Here is a 9,629-nt window from a genome sequence, read left to right on the forward strand (position 1 = left end):
ACTTTCGAGTTATAGAGTCTAATTCCGCACGTCAGTTTTGGCGAGCCAGGCAGGAGGATTTCTGCTCGGCTGAGGGACCAGCTGCGGAGCGGACGCTCCTAGGCGCGCCCCGGGAGATTTCCTCGGAGGAGCCTCCTCTTCTCAGCTGTTCACCCGGGAGCAGAAGAGAAACCCCTGGATCCGCGGATAAAACGGTATGTTTAGTAACGGGGCGGCTGGTGAGACGCACGGAGACGTCCGGCGCGCAGCGTAGTCCCCAGGAGGAAAGGTACCTTGGGAGGGGGTTTGCTGACCAAGGGGTGGCCGCTAGCGATCTTGAGGGCAGATCGAGCAAACCCGAGGTTACTGCCATTCCTAAAAGCCCGGAGGCCTCGTGACGGAAAGCGGGGGGCGGGACGGAATAAGGCAGAATCTCACAGGAACAAGAGGGACCTCATAGCAAAAGTAAAAGGGAAACTTTTGCGTAGGAAAAAAAAAAAAAAAAAGAGGAAAAAAAAAAAGAAAAAAAAAGAAAAAGGGGGAAGCTAAAAACTTCCTAGGTTGTCTTAAGAATTGGGGAATTCCTAGAATCTAACAAGTGAAATAGCGCTCTGTGTCTTGTTTGTTCTATGTGTTGTCTTGTTACATGTTCAAAACTCTGAGTTATGAAATGTATGTTGAAAAATAATAATATTCTGGTAATTCTAGGCAAATAGTGGAAAACTTAACACTCTGCTTAAGACCAGGAAAAATTTGGGGTTTTGTTTGTTGGGTTTTTTTTGGCAATTGTTCATTGAAATGCATACTTTGTGAACTGTCAGTGTTCCTAAAAGTTGTACATAAGTGCATGGTACCGTATAACATACTGCTTGTGTGACTGCGGGCTGCCCGGAGAGTGTGAATGGTGTGATTGAGATGCGCATTTTGATTTTCCGTGTATAGCTTAATTATTTTGACTGAGTGTGAGTGCAAGAGTACTTGAGACGCGCGTTTGAGTGCAATATGAGTAAGGAGCTCTATCCGCGTTTCCGACCTTGGGTGGCTAAGGCGACCGGAGAAAAACAAAGTAATTAAAATTGCGAAATAGGAAATGGAAGGAGTAAGCCCTGTGAAAAATCGCCCTTGGGTTGTATATTAAAACATTGGAGTGATATCGTAGGACATGGTGGTACCGAAAATAGAAGGAAATGGATTAAATATTGTAATCAGTGGTGGCCTTTGTATAAATTGGGGAGTGATGCGAAAAGGCCTCAGGAGGGAGGAACGTTAGATTATAACACTCTCCTGCAATTAATGTTGTTTCTGAGGAGAGAGGGAAAATGGGACAAAGTATCATATGCAGACATGTTCTTCGTCCTCCAGGACAAACCTGAGTGGCAAAAGGACTGTGGATTAGTACCCCCTCGGGATCCTATGGTACTAGCACTAGAAAGAGTGCGGGATTAACATCACCTGATCTTTGATTATGGCTCTAGAAAAGGATGGGAAAAACCCTGAGACCTAAACTAGAAAGATGTTCTTGTTGAAATTTTTGTGTTAAAAAACTCAGGTTGCGGTTCCTTCTGTGGAGCAACCAGAATGAAACACGTTGTAAGATAAAAACTTGTACTAATGTATGTAAGACCTGAGGCGGGGGTGGGTGGAGAATCAAAGACCTTGTGAAAGTGTTAAAGTATTGGGGTGAGTTTGTACAAAGCCCCGTACCCCCTCGAAGGTGCGACTGAGTCACGCTGGACGCATGGCAGGGTGTTTGCTGTTTGCCTGCGAAGGCTGATATGTAAGAACACAGACAAAGCAACAAGGAGCAGATTTGCATTCAGGGTAAGAAAGAGTTAAAACAGAAGTGCTGTAGCAGAGGCAGGCTTGTGTAACCTGCAGAGCAGGAAGAGCATCTCCTGCCCCGAACCCTTCTGATGGTGAGGAGGAGGGGTTGCTGTTGCTGACAATTGAGCTGAGGGACCTGACAATGTCACCCCAATTGCTGCAGCATTTGCAGTACAACAGGACCGGTAACGGCCCCTTTAGGGCAGGGAATGGGTATGAGGTGGAATTTTAGTGAATACAAAACCAACTTATTTGTTAAACTTCAGTTAAAAAAAAAAAAAAAAAATTGTTACAGTTGTGGGAGCTGCTGGCCACCAGGAAAACATCCTGAAACCTTTAAAGTACAAACTAAGAAAACAAACAAGAATGCCAAATTCACCAAGATCTTTGTTGGGATGAGATTTATTAGAACATCTAGACGTTTAAAGAAGGGGAAATGAAATTAAAAGTTAAATATGATCAAGTAATTGAAATATTGAGCTTATCTTTAATTCAACAGAAAAGAGGAAAAGAGGACCTCCCTGAAGTAAAATAAATTTTTAACCAGGTGTATCTGAAAATAAATTCCAGGAAAGGTGAAAAATGCTTTACCTGTTACAGTAAAAATGATAAGGGGGGAGGCTTGCCCAGTTCAGATAAAAACAATATCCCTCGGTCAGCAAGGCTGTGGGGATATTGGCAGAAAAAGCGAAATAAAATACACTCTATAGTAGATCTACTAATGTAAATCTGTGTGTTTTGCCATGACAGTGACTTGTTATGGGATGTGCAGATGAAACTGCATTGACAACGAAGTACAAGGAATAAGGTTGGTCAGGTGCCTCCTACCATAGTCAAGGGCAAGACTGGGTTGGCCTCTGTGTTTGCCACCAAGAAGAATCTTGAGCTCTGCTGTTGCCTGCAACCCAGTAGGCGTTGAGCGGTGGGGACATATGCCATGCCAGACCTTGATGTGAGGAATGGCCCACTCTGAGGCACTGATTTGGAAATTGGAAACCGCCTGGCCGACCATGAGGCCAGATGAGTAACAGAGGAGGTAGGAAAGGAGTGTAAGAAACTATGGACTAGGGTATTGTTTATTTAAATTTATGTTAAGCCCATATGTAAATGTAAAGATTAGACAACAAAAGATAAGATAACCACCAAGTGTCCAGGATGTCCCTTGTGAAAAGATACGATCACTGCCAGGTGTCCAGGATGTGGCTTGTGAAAAGATAAGATCACCACCAGGTGTCCAGGATGCCACCAGGTGTCCAGGAACCGACAGAAACAGGACAATGAGACAAAGGAGGAAGACCAGCAGGAGGCAGAAAACGACACCCCCCCTAACAACAAAAGCATGACTCCACTACCTCATGAACATGGAAGTAAAGATGTATAAAAAGGGACTGTTTGAACTGCTCAGTACGGCAGTTGGTGGAGCGCAGACTCCCCTGTCGTCCAGCGCTGTCTTTGCTCATATTCTACTTGCTATAATTAATAAAATTTTAATTGGATTATGATCCATTGTGGTCTCAATTTATAACAATTTCTGGTGCCGTGACTCGGATAAGGAACAGTGGGCTTTGGTCCTCCGGGGAGGCGCCCCGCGACATTTCGCGGCCCCGCGACCAACAGCTTACTCCAACCTTACCGACGAACCTAAATTCTAGAATAATGAGCAAAGGAGAAACCGGTAAAATCCCATAAAAATTCTGTGCACGGGAGTCCGGACGAAGACGCAGGACGCGTAAGTATATTGTGAATTTGTTCGCAAGGTTTGCCGTTCGGGCGGGATTGGGTTTCCTGGAATATAACGAGTGAGAGGTTCGATATACTGAACCAAGCGAGTGTGGACTCTTAAGTACTGCGTTTCCCATCTCCCGCGAGGGACTGGGCCAGGAACAAGGGGAGCGAGTGAGTGTATGTTTGTGGATATTCCAGAAGATGGGGGCGAAGGGCAGCAAGCCTTCGAATCCCATGGGATGGGTACCCACTGTACCTAAGAATACCCCTCTGGCATATATCTTAGACAATTGGAGATATTTCCCTGGAACCCTAGGGAAAGATAAGCAGAAGATGATAGAATATTGTACTAAGATATGGGGAGGGAAGAAGATTTCTAAAAATGTCTTTTGGCCAGTATATGGGTCAGAAGAAGATTGGGTAAGACAACAATTAAACCTCTGGGTTAATAATAAAAAACCCCTTAACCCGGAAGAGAGTCAATATGCGGAAGTGTGGCTAGAAAGACCAGGAGCTAGACTTTATCCACTGAATGAAGTAAAAATTAAACAAAGAAAAAAGAAGGAAGAGTTAGACGAAACCCTTCTAACCCCCCCTCCTTACATCCCTCCTCCTGCTCCCGCAGAGGTCCCCAGAGCGCCCACTCCCCCACCAGAGTCGGAACAGGGGTCTCCCCCTCCTCCTAGACGCGTAACTAGAAGTCAAAAAGGGGCAGCTCAGATGTACCCCCTAAGGGAAATACCCATGGGGGGACCTCAACCTGTGATTGGATATATTTCTGTGCCTCTAAATTCAGCTGACCTACGAGATTTTAAAAGAACCGAGATGGGAAACTTAATTGAGGACCCACTCGGAGTGGCAGAAAGATTAAATCAATTTTTGGGACCAAATCTTTATACTTGGGATGAGATGCAATCTATCCTTGGTCAATTATTTACTACCGAGGAAAGAGATATGATTAGACGAGCAGGAATGAGACTGTGGGATGCTCAGCATGCCCAGGGGCCCCAAGCAGACATTAAATGGCCACTCCAAAGACCTAATTGGGATAATCAGGATCCGGTGCATAGAACTCATATGCAGGACCTGAGAACTATAGTAATCCAGGGGATTAGGGAAGCAGTACCCCGTGGCCAGAATATCAATAAAGCATTTAATGAAATGCAAAAGAAAGATGAAAGCCCTACTGAGTGGCTGGAACGTCTGAGGAAAGCCCTTCAGCTGTACTCTGGGGTAAATCCAGACGACCCTTTAGGGCAAGTGCTCCTCAAAACTCAGTTTGTGGCAAAATCATGGGAAGATATCAGAAAGAAGATTGAAAAGTTAGAAGATTGGCAGAATAGAGGGTTGGATGAATTATTGAGGGAAGCTCAGAAAGTCTACGTAAGGCGGGAAGAAGAGAGCAACAAGCGACAAGTAAAAATGATGGTAGCAGCGGTCAGAGAGGATCGCAAAGGGTGGACTGGTGAACACAGATCTGCTGGAACAAAACAAGGGAACGTAGTAGTAAAGAAGGAACAGAGATGTTGTTTTTACTGTGGAAAGAAGGGACATATAAAAAAGAATTGCAGAGAAAGGATCAAGGATGAGGAAATATTGAAAATGGAATAGGAGAGTCAGGGGCTCTATATCTTAGGGGACCGGAGTCATCATGAGCCCTTGATAAAATTAAAAATAGGTCCCCATAAACAAGAGTTCACCTTTTTAGTAGACACTGGGGCTGAAAAATCAACTATTAAGCAAATACCTGAGGGATGTAAAGTTTCCCCTGAAAAAGTACAAGTAATTGGGGCAAAAGGAGAACCCTTTAAAGTAAGCAAAATCAAAAATGTGGTATTTGAAACTGAAAATAAATTTGGAATGGGTGAACTCTTGCTCGTCCCTGAAGCAGAATTTAATCTGTTAGGACGAGATTTAATTGTTGAATTGCAATTAGAAATTAAAGTGAAAAATCAAGAGCTAACAGTGTCTGCTTATCCTTTGACCGTGGATGATCAAAAACAAATTAACCCTGATGTCTGGTACTCTCCGAACACAATTAGTAGACTGGAAATCCCACCGATTAAAATCCAAATTTCCGAACCCCACATACCTGTGAGGGTAAGGCAATATCCCATATCCCTAGAAGGACGGAGAGGATTAAAACCAGAAATTGATCGATTGTTAGCACAAGGAATCTTAGAGCCTTGTATGTCACCCTTTAACACCCCCATTCTGCCTGTAAAGAAACCAAATGGGAAATATCGGCTCGTACATGATTTAAGAGAAATAAACAAAAGAACTATCACCCGGTTCCCTGTAGTAGCAAATCCATACACACTGCTAAGCAAGCTAGGACCCCATAACTCCTGGTACAGTGTGGCTGATTTAAAGGATGCCTTTTGGGCCTGTCCACTGGCAGAAGAATGCCGTGATTATTTTGCCTTTGAATGGGAAGACATAGAGACAGGCCGTAGACAGCAATTGAGATGGACCGTGCTTCCCCAAGGGTTCACAGAGTCCCCTAATCTGTTTGGACAGGCCCTGGAAGAGCTCTTAAAAGAATACCAGGTACAAACGGGAAACGTGCTGTTACAGTATGTAGATGATCTGCTCATAGCAGGGAATAATAAGGAGGATGTAAGAAAAGAAAGCATTCGACTCCTAAACTTTCTTGCACAAAAGGGCCTACGGGTATCACAAGAAAAGTTACAATTTGTAGAGGAAAAAGTGAAATATTTGGGGCATTATTTGTTTAACGGCAAGAAGATATTGGATCCAGAGCGCATTAAAGGAATTCTGGAATTACCTATGCCTGTCACTAAGAGGCAAATTCGGCAGGCATTAGGGCTATTTGGGTATTGTAGGCAATGGATAGAGAACTATAGCTTTAAAGTTAAATTCTTATATGAGCAACTGTCTAAAGACAAAATACCCAAGTGGACCCCTCAGGATCAAGAACAGTTTGCCAGTCTCAAAAGGGAGCTAAGTCAAGCACCGGTTTTAAGCCTCCCAGATTTAAAGCGGCCATTCCATTTATTTGTTAACATACATGAAGGAACGGCATTCGGAGTATTAACTCAGGAATGGGCCGGACAAAAGAAACCGGTGGCATACTTATCAAAGCTGTTGGACCCTGTGAGCAGGGGTTGGCCGAGTTGTTTACAAATCATTGTTGCTGCTGCCTTATTACTTGAGGAAACGAATCGCATCACCTTTAATGGAGAAGTTGTCTTATATGCGCCTCATAACATCAGGGGAGTGTTACAACAAAAAGCAGAAAAATGGCTTACAGATAGCCGATTATTAAAGTATGAGGGAATACTTATAGAATCCCCTAAACTATCTTTGAAAACTATTGGAGCAGTTAACCCCGCTGAATTTTTGTACCCAGGAGAAGGTAATGAACTATTGCACAATTGTTTTCAAACAATTGAACAACAGACACGTATTAGGCCAGACTTAGAAGAAGAAGAACTACAATGTGGAGAAATATTATTTATAGATGGGTCATCACGAATAATGGAAGGTAAACGATTGTCCGGATATGCCATCGTTAAGTTGGAAAAAGGAGAATTTAAGACAATAGAATCAGGCCCGCTGAGTGCCAGCTGGTCAGCTCAAGCCTGTGAGCTGTATGCATTGTGGAAAGCATTAGTGTCACTAAAGGAAAAGGATGGAACTATATATACAGACTCACGCTATGCGTTCGGAGTAGTACACACTTTTGGGAAAATATGGGAGGAAAGAGGATTCGTTAACTCACAGGGAAAAGAACTGATACACCCGGAATTAATTCGGCGAGTTCTGGGGGCATTAAAAATGCCAAATAAAATAGCAGTTGTACATATAAAGGGACACCAGCGAGGTACAAGTTACCAAGTTAGGGGAAATAATGCAGCGGATACAGAGGCAAAACGAGCTGCAGGCAATTATAGTACGATTTTAACTATACAACAAATACCTGTTAGTAAAAATTTGAGTTTTGAGTCTGCAGAAAAGGAAAAACTAGAACAAATGGGAGCTAAGGAACAGGATGGTAAGTACATATTGCCAGATGGGAGAGAAGTTTTGCCGAAGGGCATAGCATTCGAAATATTTTCAAAAATACATAGTAAAACACACTGGGGAACCCAGGCGTTAGTTGATCATTTCAATCAACAGTTTGCCTGTATAGGCGTATATAACATAGCAAAGGCAGTCACGGCGACCTGTGAGACCTGTCAAAAGGTTAATCGAAATAACCTGAGACAAAAACCTCTTGGAGGGCGTTCCCCAGCATACAGACCTTTCTCACACATACAAGTGGATTTTACTGAACTACCCAGGGTAGGGCGTTACAAATATTTATTAGTAATGGTGGATCATTTAACACATTATGTTGAGGCTTTTCCTACCTCCAAGGCAACTGCTAACCAAGTTACTAAAGTATTACTTGAACACATTATACCTCGATATGGAGTACCTGAAGTAATCGACTCGGACAGAGGAACACACTTTGTGTCAAAAATTGTTAGAAATCTAACAGAAAGCTTGGGTATTAAGTGGGAATACCATACGCCATGGCATCCACAAAGTTCGGGAAAAGTTGAAAGGATGAATGGGGAAATCAAAACTATTCTAACTAAATTAATGATAGAGACCAAATTATCATGGATTAAGTGCCTACCCATGGCACTATTAATTCTCAGAACTAGACCCCGAGCGGATGTGGGAATATCAGCATTTGAAATGGTGTATGGAATGCCCTATAGAATTGAAAGCCCACAAACAAATATTTTAATTCGAGACCGTGCGATAAATGAATATGTTTTACAATTAGCAGAACATCGTAACAAGCTTTGGGAACGCGGACTGATTGTGCAACGACCCCCTTTGGACTTAAAAATTCACAATGTTAAACCTGGGGATTGGATATTGATTAAAGTGTGGAAGGAAGAAACCCTAAAACCCAATTGGGAGGGACCTTATCTTGTTCTGCTTACAACAGAAACAGCTGTCCGAACTGCTGAGCGTGGATGGACTCATGCCAGTCGCATTAAAGGCCCAGTGACGAGACCCCACTGGAAAGTAATCAGTACACCAGGTGACACCAAGATAACATTGAGAAGATAAAGTTATGATAGAGACTTTATTTGATTATTTTGCTGCATTACCTTTTGGTATAAAGTGTGTATTGCTGTTTATATTTGCTATAATTATTTTTTTTTATTTATTATATATGGAAACGTACAAAGTGTGTTGAAAGAAATTGCTAAACTTATGCAACCACACAATATTGAATATAGAAGATATGCTGATGCAAATAATATATGCACTCTAGATATATGAATTAGGTGTAATAATTTGAACTACAATTGCTATCCATTTGCTTGTTTTAAATGTAAGGTATGCCAGGATAAATGGTGGACACACTGTGAATTCGGATACCCTCCGACAGGAGTTTGCACACAGTGTTGGAAAATCCAAAGAACTCTTACTGAGTAGAAATCAAAACAATTAGAGTCTAAACAAGAAATTATTTGAGAAGCACATGAGTGGTGAGAAATTTTTGCCAAAGGAATAAACCCTCAATATTATTGTTACCACTCCACCGAACCAGTCCCCTTTGTAGCTGAAATCTTGGCTATAAAGTGCAAAAGGGAAGTATTAACCGTGTCTTGCTTTGCCCCATTAGTTAAAGCTGCAAAATAGGAAGCCTATGTAAACAGGCAGAAAGCCCAAAGCAGCTGTTCTCCTGAAGAATTCCCTTGCTGCCAAGAAGATGGTACACCTCGTGGCTCGAAGCAACCGAGTCGACGGGCAAGGCAGAGGAGGAACATACTGCGGAGAAAAGAACCAGAACAATGGGATGCAAAAGCAGCAATGGCCGAAATTCCCCAGGACTGGTAAAAATATACTCAAATTGGCAAAATTGACAGACACCCTTTTTCCTGGTATACCGTTAGTTTTGTTATTGATAATGACCCAAGCAAATGGAAACCCTCATGAACCTTTTAAATGGACCTTAATCAGGTGGGAAGGACAAGTAACCATTCAGACTCAAGTTACTCCAGGAGCCCCTAGTTTTCTCTGTGCGCTGTGTGATCTCATACCAGTAAAACCCTGCCTGAACAAACATG

The 9,629-nt window shown here is 42.7% G+C and overlaps 1 long non-coding RNA gene across 1 annotated transcript; it reads left to right on the plus strand.

Annotated features, from left to right (window-relative positions):
- Window positions 1-7,437: 7,437 nt before the first annotated feature.
- Window positions 7,438-9,415, plus strand: LOC121080409. Its single transcript, XR_005825367.1, has 3 exons — window positions 7,438-7,546; window positions 8,498-8,593; window positions 9,185-9,415. It is a non-coding gene; the product is annotated as an uncharacterized LOC121080409 (long non-coding RNA).
- The last annotated feature ends 214 nt before the right edge of the window (window positions 9,416-9,629 follow it).

This window comes from Falco naumanni, chromosome W (assembly GCF_017639655.2).
Source record: "Falco naumanni isolate bFalNau1 chromosome W, bFalNau1.pat, whole genome shotgun sequence".
In the NCBI taxonomy this organism is placed as follows: Eukaryota; Metazoa; Chordata; class Aves; order Falconiformes; family Falconidae; genus Falco; species Falco naumanni.